Source organism: Mustela lutreola, chromosome 1 (assembly GCF_030435805.1).
Source record: "Mustela lutreola isolate mMusLut2 chromosome 1, mMusLut2.pri, whole genome shotgun sequence".
NCBI lineage: Eukaryota > Metazoa > Chordata > Mammalia > Carnivora > Mustelidae > Mustela > Mustela lutreola.
The window spans coordinates 122331957-122348313 of NC_081290.1; the positions used below are offsets into that span (position 1 = coordinate 122331957).

The 16357-nt window shown below is 39.7% G+C and overlaps 1 long non-coding RNA gene and 1 pseudogene across 1 annotated transcript in view; both read right to left on the reverse strand.

Moving 5' to 3' along the window:
• Nucleotides 1-16357, reverse strand: part of LOC131819748 (uncharacterized) — a 112695-nt gene that overhangs the window by 13060 nt on the left and 83278 nt on the right. The window lies entirely within an intron of this gene.
• On the reverse strand, nt 2996-3325 carry LOC131819740 (bolA-like protein 3; annotated as a pseudogene).

Genomic DNA, 16357 nt, shown 5'->3' on the forward strand with positions numbered 1-16357 from the left:
CATGAAACAAACTGGAGTATATTCCTTGTTTAAAAAGTCAAGGAGTTTACAATACTCTAAAGGAGAGAGATAAAATCCAAATAGTTATAAAATCATGTGATTACAGTAGACTAGGCATTCTGTAACCCTGTATTATCTTAACTGCTCTTTAGTGGGTCTTTATTGCTGGGTCAGAAAAACTGAAGAGAATAATGAATGTGAATTGACTATCAAAAAGGCAGAACCCATTTGAGTTATGGAAAATGTAGGGTATTTAAAGTTTACATCCTCAAAGTACCTAAGTGCAATCAGGACGCCCATAAATGTGAACTGGACTTAAAAATCCAGTCACTATCACACTCTCCATCCCTGTTGTAGTCAGACAAGCATTAGCTAAACCTACCTCTGTTTTCTCTTTCCCCTCTCTCCATGGCTGTGTGTGGCCAACATGTTTCCATGATCTCCTGTGTCCAGTGCCCACCACTGCTTATTTGAATCCAGCTCTCAGGACTCCATCTCCAAATTCGAGACTTGACTTGGCTCAGATGTCCATCCATGATCTAGTCAGCCATAGTGTGGAGCATGAAGTCATGTGGTACAGAAGACTGCCCCTTCTGGGAACTAGAGGAAAGCAGATTCCCTAAGGAAAAGCTGTGTGAGGGGAAGGAATGACTGTCATCCCTAACACAGAGGCATTCATTCTTCACCATCCCACATGTCCTAGTCTTTGCCCTCGTTCTGAGTGCAGCACACCACAGCATCTGTCAATGATCAGCTCAAAGGTGAACACAGTGGTACCAATCAGCCTTGGCATTGCCTTAGGAGTGTAAGTTATAACACACCTCCATCATAAGACTGTGTTTTAGTAGGGATGTGTGAGGTCACAGAAGGCTCTCTTTTAGGGATGCCTGGGTGGCTCAGTGGGTTACAGCCTCTGCTTTCAGCTCAGGTCATGATCCCAGGGTCCTGGGATTGAACTTCACATCAGGCTCTCTGCTCAGCAGGGAGCCTGCTTCCTCCTCTCTCTCAATCTCTCTCTCTCTCTCTGCCTGCCTTTCTGCCTACTTGTGATCTCTGTCTGTCAAATAAAAAAAAAATTTTTTTTAAGAAAGAAGGCTTTCTTTTAGACTACTGGTATGAAATTCTTACCATATCCCCTATAATCATCTCAGTGGGAAATCAAGTATCCCACATTCTCATCAGCCTTCCTAAAAGCAAAAAGAAAAAAATAAAAAGCTCTGCTACAAGCAGAAAAAATTACGCAGTTACCTATATGCAGAATAAAAACAAATAGGTGTGTGTCAATCAGTATATTCTATTCCTATATTCTTTAGTTAGTATACTGCCTCTGAATATCTCTGCCCAGCCACCTGAGGTCAATTTTTCTTCTGTCATTCTGAAGTCTGCACGCCCTCAGGACTCCCAATACTTCTATTCTACATCTGATGTGAGCTGACTTTCTCTTTCCTGTCCTTCTTGATCTCTGCTGTTTTTGACAATTCTGACTGAGGTCTTTTCTAATTTCCAGGTCCTCATGCAGATCCTTGAGTTCTCCTTGAGCCACTACTCCTAAGATCCAGAGCCATCTTCCTCCACTGCATAAACTAATCAGCTTGTTCCCTTGTTTACTGCAACTCCTATTCACTGGCGGCAATAAGCACTTTATTACCAGTAGTAACACTGGGAGTAACTGAGCACCTGATCACTGGTCCGGAGAAAAACTACAATGGAGAAATTCAGATCTTGTCTTTAATTTATCAGTACCTCTTGTTATAAGGCAACATCACCATAAACGGCTCTGAAAACATTTTGTTATAACAAATGTGAGGGAAGCCTGGGTGGCTTCGTCAGATAAGTGACTGCCTGCAGCTCAGGCCACGATTCTGAAGTCTCATGATGAAGTCCTGCATCAGGCTCCCTGCTCAGCAAGGAGTCTGCCTCTCCCTCTGACCCTCCCTCCTGCCGCCCATGCTCTTTCTCTCTCTCAAATAAATAAATTAAATATTTGAAAAACAAATGTGAGCTTCATATTCTACTCTTCCTAAACATTCAAGCAACAAAATTCTTTAAACTACTAGACCAAATAAGAGAATAAGAAGACAAAATAACTTTTTTTTTCTAAATAGAGACAATTCAAGAAAAAAACATCTGAGATCAAATAATAGGTATGGTATCAAGAAATGGCAACTAAGAAAATAAGTTACTTCCATATGTCAAAGCAATGCTATTATATTTGGCACATCCAATAATTGTAATTTAAAACAGAGCAGAGTCTATTTATTCATAAACACCATTTATAATGCCTGCCTTATGCAGATGCTGTGCAGGACAAATTAAAATTAAAATCATAGCCCTTGGGAACTTGAACGTCTAATTGAGAATTGAATGCATAATAAACAGAAAGGGTCACTCACCACTTTTTTATCCTGAATACATTCTATCATATTTTAACCAGCTAAAAGCATTATGACTTTTTCTCCCTGACTTGATTGATAGCTTAGCTGAGCACAGAATTCCAGATTGGAAATCATTTTGATCAGAATTTTGAATATTTCACTCCATTATCTTCTGGTATTCAAGGTGGCTCATGAGAAAATGTGTAGTTTTGAATCTTGGTCAGTTTTCCTCTTCCTCAGAGACTTTTCTCTTTGTCAATTTTCTGCAATTTCATGATAATATACCACCGTGGGGATCCTTTTCTTATCCTATGTTCTGTGCTCCCTCAGGGGTCCCTATCAGTCTGTCCATCTGTAACCTTCAGATATGGTATTCTTCCCCATTTTTATTCCCTTCTGTGTTTATTCTCTCTGCTTATTCTATTTTCTTCATAGGGGAACTCTAGAACTTACTTTCTGTTGCCTTTAATTAAACTCCAAATAGAGAACATATTCTTCTACGATCATAATACTGAAATGTCAGTGAACAAAATAGATAATTATTTGGCAAATGCCTAGTAAAGGATGTCAGCCAAGTTCACCCACGGCACTGAGCAGCAGCATCTACATGGCCAGGGTGTGGTCAGTGTTTGGGGACGGAGGTAAACATCCACAATCCGTGCATCCCTTTGATTTCTTCTTTCAGTGCCTGCTTTACCATCTGGGGCTGCTGGACAGTTTTCTTCTCCTTAAGCTCTTCTGTCTTGATCTGGATTTCATACATCGCCCCACAGCCTCCTGAAATGTCAGTGGCGTTGGTAGTTGTAGCTCCAGAAAACCTTGAGAATTTGGGTCACTTTGGGCTTCCCCTCAATTTTCCAGGCAAACATCCGCTGAGCACAGCGGAGAAGAGGAAGCCCGCGGATCCCACGGAGCAACGGCACTGCGGCAGCCGGGCTCCACATCACCATACCTATCTTTCCTCAACTTTTTCACCTCTTTGGTTGTTTTACTTGTAAAGTTTCCTCAAATATATCTTTCAAAGGGTCTATTAAATGTTTGATTTCCAGTCCCATAGTTTTCATTTCCAGGAATTCTACTTTGTTTATTCAATGTGATTCAACAGTTTTTATTTCTAAGAATTTTAGTTTATTTGATAGCCTTTTTTGATTCATTTATAAAATATATTTTATCATCTACTTAGTGATATTAATTACAGTGTTAATTTTTTGACTTCGTTCTTTATATTTTTCACCTACCGTCTGTTCTTTATTTCTACAGATTTGGTTTACATTCCAAAAGAAACTGCCTTAAATATCTATGGGTCCTTGGTTGCTGATTTTTAAGAATGAGGCACTAAAAAACTGAGTAAATGCTGTATGTGTAGACAGGACTTACTGACTGCCGCATTGACGTGGATCTGATGAGGTCATCTCACTGGACCCCTAATGGCCCACATCTGTAGACATTTTCTCTTAGATGTAAATTTCAAGAGAGAATTCCCCAAGCTCTTACCTAGGAGTCTGTCAGTATCACGAGAGCTCACTTAGGAAATGACTGGAAGAGAATTTCATGGTACAATATGTAGATTTTAATTTAATACCTTTGTGTTCTCTATGTTAGTCTTGCTTTCAGTTGTGCTCACGTCCGAAGTCTGCTTGATGAACCTCTCTAGAAATTAAACCTCCGTCTTCTATCAGCATGGAGAAGAACTTCAGCAAACTGTGAAAGTGAATCGGAAGACCTAACTGCTTTTATACAGACTTTCAACCCATCCTTATTTTTTGGCCCTACTTGTACCACCTCCCTCTTTTCAGAAGTACCTGCAATTGCTAAGCCTAATTTTCTCGGGCTCTGAGGCAGACTCAGCTGACCTCTGTGTTTCTCTCACTGCTAGCCTGAGTTTCAGATTCCTCACTCTAAGTCTGTTACTATCCATATAGATAGGCAATAAAGATGGCCATAATTTTTTTGGCCCATTCGTTCTATTGAAAATACTACTTTGACTAATAAAATACGGCAGAAATGGAGCTGCGCCAACTGTAAGACCCAGGCCCTGAGGGAGAGCCTCCATATCCCAGCTCCTGTAGGGGATTCACTGTAGGGGCCCTGAGCTCCTGGGTAAACAAACCAACCACCCTGCAGGACAGGCAACATGTAGGACCCTGACTGAGACTACATGGAAAGTGAAGGAGATCCAGGTGGGCTCAGACTCCAGCCCCCTGCTCAGGTTCATGAGTAAAGCCATCCTGGACACACTACATCAGCCCAACTGCCAGATAAACAGCCCTCAGGGATCATAGTCAATGCCATGTGAAGTGTAGGAATTGCCCATCTGAACCCTGACGAAAGTTTTTGTAGAGTTTGATAAAATATTTGCTTTAATCCATGAACTTTTGGGGTAGTTAATGATGTTAGCCATAGATTACCAGAAGAATCTGTTTTTCCTTTCCAAATTATGTTGTATTCTTCTCCCCTCCTGAACTTTCTGTCCTTAAGACTTATGGATTTTTTTTTTTTTAATCTCTACATTGTTATTTTAGGGAGTGTTCAGTGGCGGTGGTATAGAACATGCATATGCTGTCCACCATGCCTAATGAGAAGTCCCCTCAGTTATTCTTTCATCTCTTTTGTATTCTGAAGTATGATTTATTTTTGGTATATTTTATTGTTAGGTTTTTGTCAGATTTTCAAAACAGAAATGGAAAAGCCTGATGGCATAAGCTATCTCTTCCATTAATTATACCTCCACAAACCAAAGTCATTCTGATAAAACAATTACATTCCTCCTGGTCTACCAACACATTTGCGATATTAAGATTGAGCCATATTTCTAACAAAGTTTAGCATTCATTATTCTTCCCAGAAAAGCCAATGACAGATAACAGCAATGAATTTAATGCCACATGTCAACTCATTTTACAGAACTAAAGAGACTGTCGTTCATTTAAATTTTTTTTTTTAATAGTTAAGGAAATGTCTAATCTCATCTTTTAGCCCAATTCCTGACAGGACTTGGTAAAAACTGGATCAAATTAATGCTTTCTGGCATGCATTAGCAGCCAGCAAGGTCGTTCATTATTGTGTGAAATAAACCCAGCATTTTAAAGAGACAAAGATGCCATATGAGAAAAGAACACACTAGAGCTTCATCCCAATCACCTCTGCACCCCAACCTAAGTTGTATCACATGAGCCTCTTCAGGAATGTGGTATTAGGTGGGAGCATAACCAACAACAGGCACTCTGATACTTCCTGACATATGGCTAAACAGCCCTTACAGTGACTCAGGGATTTACATGAGTCTGTGACTCCTGCTACCAAAAGCCGGATTATAACTGAGAATTAGGGAGTGGGGGAAGATGAAGGAAAGGTAACCCTAAAAATGTCTGTATTTCAAAGCAAGTGCTGAAAAGACATTAGTTTCCTGACCTGTTCTCTTGCCCCCTGTGGAACTATCTGATGAACATTGCATGTGGACCCACCTCAGGAGAAGGGAAAGAATAGGGATTCTGGAGATTGGGATGTACAATGTGCTATAGTCCAGTGCTTCTCAGGCTACTGTGCATACAAATTATTGAAAACATTGTTAAAATGATAAAATGCAGATTCTTTTTTTCTAATTTTTTTTAAGATTTTATTTATTTATTTGACAGAGAGAGATGATAAGCAGGCAGAGAGACAGGCAGAGAGAGAGGAGGAAGCAGGCTCCCTGCTGAGCAGAGAGTCCAATGTGGGGCCCAATCCCAGGACCCTGAGATCATGACCCGAGCCGAAGGCACCGGCTCAACCCACTGAGCCATCCAGGCGCCCCTAAAATGCAGATTCTGATTCACTAGGTCTTGTTAGTGCTGAGAGTCTGCCTTACTAATAAGATCCAAAGACTTCTGGTCCACAGAACACACTCAAGAAGTGAGACTACAATCAGATGTTGACATATTTCTCTTCTCTCATTAAATTTCAGACCTCATCCTCCTAGTATACCAACAAAATTGAGAAAAGTTTTTACCAAGGGTATAGGGCAAAAGAGCCCAACATAGCCACTTAAAAATTAGGCCTATTATGTACCCTTACATACCTCACTCTTTTAGTATGCTTTTTTTTTGGCTTTATAAAAAAATGTTATCATCTATAATCTTCTGAGACTTCCTTTTTTTCATCGTGTTTCTAAAATTTACCCATAAAGTTGCAGCTTCAACAATAATGTTCTGATTCTTACCCAGGAGGTATGTTCATTAAGTGTTCATTTTACTACTATGCTTCAAGATTAAACATCACTATATATTCCTTTATATGTATCAAGTGTTACATTCTTTTTTAATTTTTTAACTTATTTATTTGAGAGACAGAAAGCAAGCAAGCAAGAGAGAGAAAGAGAGCATGTGCACAAACTAAGGGAGGGACCGAGGGAGAAGCTGACTACCCACCAAGCAAGGAGCACAACATGGGGCCCAATTCCAGAACCCTGGGATCATGACCTGAGCCGAAGGCAGATGCCCAAATGACTGCCCTCCAGCCACCCCCCAAGTATTACATTCTAAAACCATTTCAACTAAATATTTACCATCTCTGCACTTCAAGTTCCTAGACCCATTGACACCACCAGCAGCACCTTAGTTCTGACCATCTATTCCATGGAGCCCAAAGACCATATCCCTCAACTCCAACCCCCCTCCCTCATTTGCTTTCCTCTAACTGACGCTCTTAATCCTTCAATCCCTATACTGATCTTTCTACCTGTATTACTCAACTTGAACTTGTGGCAGACCACTGCAGTGTCTCAGCAACTTTATTCAATAATATAATATTCCTGCTGATGTAAAACCCAGAGCTGAAGTTCCTGACCAGGAGATCATGCAGGCAGTTCTTCTAAGTGCTCAACTCTGGACTTGGGATATTTCCATTGTGTGTTCTGTTATATCACAAGCTTTCCGTTCCTGCTGTGTGGCTAGAGGGGAAAGCACAAGGAAGATTGCACAAGGGCTTTCTATGGCCCAGAAGTGGCATATGCCACCTCCACTTACCTTCCACTAGAAGAGCTCAGTAACACTGTCCACTGGACACAAAGGGATACTGGGAAATATATTTTCTCCTGTGTGCCCAGGAGAAAAATAAAATAATTTTATAAACAAAGACAAAAAAATAAAACTTACCCACTCTCCCTGCCTCCATACACAGTGCCTTAAAAACTAAATACTGGGTAACATTCATGAAATGAATTGGCAGGGATAGTTCCTTACCCATGTAGAGGGGTATAATCTGACTGCGTACCCCTGGTTCCTTGAGTAACTGCTAAATATTTTGAAGCTCCATTTTCTTTTATTGGTTAAAAAAAATATGTTCCTATATAATTGAAAATCAATAAAATATTCTTTGAGAACTACCTTAGGACCAGATTTTAAATTACAGTCCCTGTTCTCCAAAGGCTTACAATCCAGTTAGGAATAAAAGATACTAGCTGTGGAATAATATAGACTCTAGATATCAATTTTAAAATAACACAAGACCAGTTGCCAAATGGTTGTTGCCAACTCTATAGAATATAAATTTTGATAAGATGTAATAAAGTATGGCTGGGGAAATCTAGAATCCTTTGAAAAGATAGATGATAGGTGATTGACTGTTTGATGATAGATAAATAGGTAGATAGATAGATAGGATAGAACCTTTTCTCCAAAAGGTATAAGACACTCTCGTGATGCACAGAAAAGTACAAACAGAATTTAATGTACTTTATTAGCTTGACCTATGCTGAAATAGGCCCATTTATCCTATAGCTCAGTTCCTAGTATAGTTTATGTCCCAGTAAAAAAAAGATACTATAATGTTCTACTCTGTTATGATTCCATTTTATATTAAACTTTCCCTTGGTAATAAGGAAACAGGCAGGTTCATTCATCCCACAGGGCCTCTAAATTCAGTAGACAACATCCTGTATTGCCCTTAAAATTAATCACATCCCAGAGTGCCTCAAAATGAACTTTAGCAAATAATGCAACTGTGATAAAATTTGCATATCAGATTTACAGTGTGTTCAAGGCTTCAATTTTCCCCCATCTCAGCATTTCTACCCTAAATGAAATTGCACATAACTAGTAAGAGCAAAGATGAAGTGTGCTGCGAGAAATGTCAACCTTTCTAAAAGAAGCAGATACGTGTGACTTGTGCTCTGGGACCACAGTAACAGTGTTTAAGCAGATGGCAAAGCTGCATGTAGATTTGCAGTTGTGGCTTGGAGCAGGACACACAGGTTATCTAGAAAATAAGATCATCTCATACTGGCAGTTTCATAACAGGAAGTGGAGCCATCTAGAATTATTAAAGGGAATAGTTGTCGCTCACATTAACGAGTGTGGGAAATACACCCGGCATTTCAAAAAGATAGAGGAGCCATCCCAACCCCTCTTGCACCCCAATCCAAGTTATAAGACATAATCCTCTTCAGAAGCATGGCATTAGGTGGGAGTGTAACCAATAACAAGAGGTCCAAGGGATATTCTCCTAGAAGTCAGCCGGCTACTGACATATGACCAATTATAGAAACTTAGGAATTTATATGAGTCATATAAATTCACTTATAAGAATTCTCACATGTCCAGAACAAGCCAAAGGAAAAATCGAAAGGGATTCTCACCCTAAACTTCCATTCCCATGACAAACTTTTCTCTCCTGCCCCTACTACAGACTCCTGATGGCCTCCAGCTCTCTTCCTCCATCAAAACGTTCTCTTAGAAAGAGATCTGCTACCAGCAAGCTTCCTATCAGTACCCTAGGGCTGTACTTCTCAAATAAGAAGCATGGAGAAGGTGGAACCCCTGCCAGGGAGCGGTGTTCCTGTGGGCACACAACATCTCAGAGTAAAACAGGCCATGCATTGAGAAAGTCAGCTTGATCCAAGGTAGAGGAATTTTCTATTGTTAAAAAACACAAAGGGGCGCCTGGGTGGCTCAGTGGGTTAAAGCTTCTGTCTTCAGCTCAGGTCATGATCCCAGAGTTCTGGGATCGAGCCCCACATTGGGTTCTCTGCTCAGCAGGGAGCCTACTTCCTCCTCTCTCTCTGCCTGCCTCTCTGCCTACTTGTGATCTCTCTCTGTGTCAAATAAATAAATAAAATCTTTTTTAAAAAAACACTCACAGACAACTAGGGTTAAATTTATGTTTAAATTAATTCTAAAGATAAACTCTCCGTTTGTGGCAGGTTGGCTTCCTAATTCATTTGGATCTCAGGTCCAGACCTACATATTCACCTTCTTCTGCCCTGATGGATAATTGGGAGGAAAATTTTGAGAAACACTGTCTCCACACTTGTACTACGTTTAGATCTACTTTAATTTTCAACCCAGTCTTGTTACTTTCCAATGAGTCGGGAGTTATACCGGTAGAGGAAGCTTTCTTATCCACTTTTTCCTGCATGAAAATACCTGAGGATAAGACACGCTAGGATGGCTAAGACAGAGAGTGATGTTCAACAGAGTATTAGAATCTTGGCAAAAAGCTGATTATGATCCTTCTCTCTGGAGGGGATACTCTATTACCTCACCCCATACTTCTACCTTATTCATTGAGCCAAAAAAATTTAAAGTCAGTTCTCTGTAAGTCAAATGCTATGCAATCATTAAGAAACTTACATATGATTGAGGCTGGGGATAGGGAAGGTCAGGAAACTTTATTGTAACATACTGCAACGATCGAAACTCAGGGACCTTCAAAATGACCTTAGACCTTAGAAATGTGTCTAAAAATCAAGAGAGTAAGAGAATAGCAACCAAAGTGAACCCAGGGATGATGCAGATGTTGGAGTTAGCACTTAAGTCCCCTTCCATTCTTCACTGTTGCCTCTCTTTTTCTCAACTCAGTCATGAGCAAGTCCAGGAGACCAGGACATACAACCTTCAGGACTCAGACACCAGCATACAACACAGAGCAGCATATGCCTGAGGAGGAATCTGAGGACAGAGTGTCCCAGGATTGACACAGAAATCATACAGAATGATGACTGCAGAATGGTTACTAAGTTTGGCAAATATAAAGTCAATGATGACTAATCTTTGAGATAATTAAGAAGTACTTAGAAAAAGTTTGTGAGTAAGAAAACAGAGTAAATCATACAATACTAGAACAGATAGAGAGCAGATTTAAGAATACAAATTTAAAAACTAACCTTGGTCGTGAGCATATGGAGAAAGAGGAACCCTCCTACACTGTTGGTGGGAATGCAAGCTGGTGCAACCACTCTGGAAAACAGCATGGAGGTTCCTTAAAAAGTTGAAAACAGAGCTACCCTATGACCCAGCAACTGCACTACTGGGTATTTACCTCAAAGATACAAATACAGTGATCCAAGGGGTACCTGCACCCCAATGTTTATAGCAGCAATGTCCACAATAGCCAAACTATGGAAAGAACCCAGATGTCCATCAACAGATGAATAGATAAAGAAGATGTGGTATATATATATATATATATATATATATATATATATATATATATATATATAATGCAGCCATCAAAAAAATCTTGCCATTTGCAACGACATGGATGGAACTAGAGGTTATTATGCTAAGCAAAATAAGTCAATATGAGAAAGACAATTATCATATGATCTCTCTGATATGAGGAATTTGAGAAACAAGACAGAGGATCATAGAGGAAGAGAGGGAAAAATGAAACAATGAACTAAAGAGGGAGAGAAACCATAAGAGACTCTTAATCTCAGGAAACAAACTGAGGGTTGCTGGAGGCGGGGCTTGGAGGGATGCAGTGATTGGATGATGGACACCGCGGAGGGTATGTGGTATGTGCTGTGAATTGTGTAAAACTGATGATTCACAGACCAGTACCGCTGAAGCAAATAATACATTATATGTAAACAATTTTTAAAAAGAAGGAAAAGAAAAATATTTAGAACAACACAAATGTAAACTAAATTTTAAAATACATTAATAAAGATTTTAAAATAATTAAATAAAAGACTAAACTTGGGAGAGCGCCTGGCTACAGCATGTGACTCTTCCATCTCAGATTCATGAGTTCAAGCCCCATATTGGGTCATGGGTTTAAAGCTTACTTTAAAAAAAAATTAAGTGGGAAGAGATCACCTGGGTAGCTCAGTGAGTTAGATGTCTGATTCTTGATTTCAGGTCAGGTCATGATCTCAATGTTGTGGAATCAAGCCCCACCTCAGGCAGGCTCGGTGTTGGGCATGGAGCCTGTTACTGATTTTCTCTCTCCCTCTCCCTGTGTCCCTCCCCCCACCCCCGCTTGCTTGCTTTTTCACTCTGTCTCCCCCCCCCCAAAAAAAAGATTAATCTTGGATGACAAGTATCAAGATTTGCACCCTCCTACTCAAATGTGCAAATAAATATTTTAATGTAAATTTACTTTTATAACTAACTTCATTCTGTTTTGAGGCCCCATTCCTGTATAGTAGCAAAAACAAAACTCTCATTTGTCCATTTACAGTATCTCAGTCTTTTCTTTAAAATTAATTCAGGCTCAGGCCTCTGGGTGGCTCTGTTGGTTAAGCATCCGCCTTTGGCTCTGGTCATGATCTGGAGGTCCTGGGATCAAGTCCCACATCATGTTCCTCAGGCAGCAGGGAGTCTTCGTCTCCCTCTCATATTCCCTTCATGCTTTCCCTCTGTCTCTCTCTCTCTCTCTGTCTCAAATAAATAAATAAAATCTTTCTTTTTTTAAAGGAATCTTAAAAAAAAGATTAACTCGGGCTCTTTTAGATTACTCTTTGTGGGCATAATCTCAGGGATCACTTACTTAGGTTCTCTATTTCCTGCTTGACCTAAATCCTGGGGAGCTTACTTATCATTGTGGCAGCAGTGTAAGGGATGTCCGGGGTACATCTGGCCCTCTTTTTCAAATATTCATCACCTTCTTGAATATGTCACTCATTTCACATGCTCCCCTGTGACTGCCATGAGCCCAAAACACAACGAAAAAATAGAACACAGACAATGTGACTGAGGCCCAGGTAGGAATGCATTATTGCCACTAACATGCCATGCCCCCACCCCCACAGAATAATGGCTTCAGCAGAAGAGAAGAGCTTGAGGTTTCCTGTCTCCTCTGAACTGGTGTTCTTAAATTCCCCATAGGCAGCACTGGCGACAGGATCTGTGCGGTAGCTCCTTAATGAACAAGGGAGACATCTCATAACTGCGTAGGTTCACTTACGTACTTTTCTGATGGACATCATTTACACACTTGCTTACTAGGCAACCACAGTGAAAGCAACTTTGAGCCATTTCCAGTTCATCATTCTGGCGAGTCTTTAGCTGATGGAGACTCTTATAGCTTGCCTAGCTCAGCTTCTCCTGCCACTGACCCTCTGCCACTCCTTCTTCACCTTGCCCCTTAGCTTTCTTCCTCCTTAAAACTTCAATTTCTCAAATAAGAACTCTTCCCCTGAACCGTATCTTGCAATTTCCTTCCTGGCTTGCTCTGATCCCTGCCAGGACAACTTTACCCTTAGATAACATCCCCCAGCCTCTCCTCCCCCCGGTTTCCTAGCCTCAAAGGCAGTGCAGGCCACCTTTCTAAAGTCATTTGTATCAAAAGAAAAATAATTATGCAATAAACCACCTTAAACTAAATTTCAGGCCTCAGCACGTTACAAATCAGGCTATGCTTGCAATATTCCCTTATTCTACCAGTGTGTATAACTACTGCTGTTAGTTGCCTAAGATTGCTGTGACCCCAAACGTGGTAGCTGAAAACAACATGAATTTATTCTCTTACAGTTGTGGAGAAAGTCAGTTTCACTGGGCTAAAGTGAAGCTGTTGGCAGCACTGATTCCTTCTGGAGCTCTGGAGAGAATTCATTTTCTTGTTTTTTGTTTTTTTTTTTTTTTTTTTTTTCCCAGTTTCTAGAGGCTATCTGCATTCCTTTGCTCTGGACAACTTCTCGGCATCACTTTAATCTCTTGCTACCATCATCTTCACGAAACTCCCTTCACGAAACATCATCTTCCTTTTATGAGGTCTCTTGTGATTACATTTAGGGCCTCCCCAGATAATACAGGATAATCTTCTCATCTCTGGATCCCTTTTGCCATAGAAGATAATAGTCACAGGTTCTAGAGATTAGAACACAGAAGTGTTTGGCAGAGCCACTATCTAGGCCATCACAACTATGAATATATAATAAAAGAAAAATGCCAAATGTCAATACCACCATGGAAATAGAAGAGAATACTTCAGTAACAATAGGAAAAAGTAACTTTTGTAACAAAACAATTACTAGTGGTAACTAGATGGCTCAGTCATTTAAGCATCTGCCTTCATCTCAGGTCATGATCCCAGGGTCCTTGGATCAAGCCCCGCATTGGGCTCCCTGCTTAGCAGGGAGACTTTTTTTCCCCTCTCCCTCTGCCCCACACCCTGCTTATGCTCTTGCTCTCTCTCTCTTTCTCTCAAATAAATAAATAAAATCTTTAAAAAGAAAACAATTACTATAATAGTCATTTTTTAAAAACTTTCATAATATTATCAAGGGCTTTCCATTTGAATAATTTAAAGAGCTTCAAAATTTATCATTCAACACCCAAGTGAGGTGGGCTTCATAAAGAAATCATTTTTCTCTTCACTCTTAAAAAAAATCTAAGCTCACTCACAAAAGGATTAATGCAACAATTTCTACATAGACCAGGTATAATTCAAATAAAACCATGACGAAATAACAGTAGGTCAATACATATTGTCCAGCATCCTAAAGTTTAAGCCTTTTTCTTTTCCTGCTTTTTGATTATTATATAAATAAAGTGGATATGTCAATAACAAAATAAGGTGGATATTATCAAAGTAAGGGTCATCAAGTAGCAAGGAAAGTAAATAAAGTGCTTTAAATATCATTCAAAGATGTCTTTCAGAAAATTCTGTGCTTAGGTAGACACATTTTGTTTTTAAATTACATCTTTATCTTTATAGTGGGTCAGCTTGTCAGTAAAATGTTAAGTACAAACTTTCATCACAGCATTAAAAGACATATTTCATGAACAATATTACCTGGGCTCCTACAGGGTATAAATATGTACTCTTCCTTAACAACTTGCCAAGCACTGTGAATAACAGTCCTTTCTCAAGATTCATAGTGCATATTCTGACCTAAGAGCAGTACAACCATTAATTTCTCTGTGCTCCAGTTTCTTCATCAACGGTACCTAGTGCTTAGGGTTGTTGCACAGATTAGATAATACAATACTAGATAATACTAGAGGAGTACCTGGCAGACAAGTTCCCACTCCATTTCAGCAAATTCCATTTTCTCAGCTTTTAGATTCACTGCTTTAATTATTAAAAACAAGAACAATCTAGAATGACCATAAATTAGCGATCTTAAAAATAAATTACAATGAGGTACCCAGGTAGCTCACTGGGTTGAACGTCTGACTCTTGATTTTTGGCTCAGGACATAATCTGCAGGCTGTGGGATCAAACCCCTTAATGGTCTCCACACTTAACGGGAGTCTACTTAAGAGTCTCTCTCCTTTTCCCTCTGCCCTTTCCCCCTCCCACGTGCATGCGTGTTCTCTCTCTTTCTCACTCTCTCATAAATCAATAAATTAAATAAATAAATAATGAATCCATGCAAAGTACATACACTCATCAAATTAGATCACAAAAAGAGACTACCTTAATAATAAACAGATAAACGAAACAAAATAAAGAACCCAAAATGGACCCACATAAATATGTTTCACTGACTTTTGAAAAAGCTACAAAACAGTTCAATGAAGGAAAGATGGCCTTTTCAACAAATGATGATGCAGCAATTGGACATTCATAGGCAAAAAAATAAATAAACCTTGATTTAAATCTTACAGTGTGTACAAAAATGAACTCACCATAGATCACAGACTTAAATATAAATCCTAAAACTGTGAAACTGTTAGGAAGAAAAATACACAGGGGAAATTATTTGGAATCTAGAGCTAGGAAGAATTTTTAGAATTGACACCAAAAGCAAAAGCCATAAAAAGAGAAACTGATAAATTGGGCCTCATCAGAATTTAAAATTTTGCTCTATGAAAGCCCATATGAAGAGGATATACATACAGATGGCAAATGAGCTCATGAAAAGATGTTCAACATCACTAGCCATCAAAGAAATACAAATTAAGATTGCAGTGTGATTTCAGTACACACCTATCAGAATGGCTAAAATAAAAAAGGGCCAGCACCGAAGGCTGGCAAGGCTGTGTTTAGAAATTGGATCATTCATTTACAGCTGATGAAATTGTAAAACAATACAGCCATTCTAGAAAACAGTTTGGCAGTTTCTTATAAAACTAAATACTCCACTACTATACAACCCACAGTTGTACTCCTGGGCCTTTATCCCACAGAAAGGGAAATTTACATTCACACAAAAACCTGTACATGAGGGGCTCCTGGGTGGATCAGTCGTTAAGCGCTGCCTTCGGCTCAGGTCAGGATCCCCAGGTCCTGGGATCGAGCCCCACATCAGGCATCCTGCTCAGCGGGAAGCCGGCTTCTCCCTCTCCCAACCCCCCTGCTTGTGTTCCCTCTCTCACTGTCTCTCTGTCAATTAAATAAATAAATAAAATCTTTTAAAAAGAAAAGAAAAAGAAAAACTGTACAGGAAGATACCCAACAGCTTTAACCATAATAACCAAAAACTGGCACCAATCCAGATGTCCTTCAACAGGTGCAAGGTTAAACAGATCACAGTACACCCACAGCATGGGATACAACAGCAACTGAAAGAAGAACATACCCATACACACAACCTGGATGAATCTCCAGGGAATTATACTGTGTGAAAAAAAGCCAGTTTGGAAACCCAACTGTGCTACGTATGGTTCCAACAACATAACATTCTGGAAAAGGCAGAACTATGGAAACAGTGAAAAGATCCATGGTTGTAGGGGTTGAGGGGAGGAAGGGCTGAACAGGCAGAGCACAGACGATTTTTAGGATAGTGAAACTATTTTGCATGATAATGTAATGGTAGATATATGTTACCATAA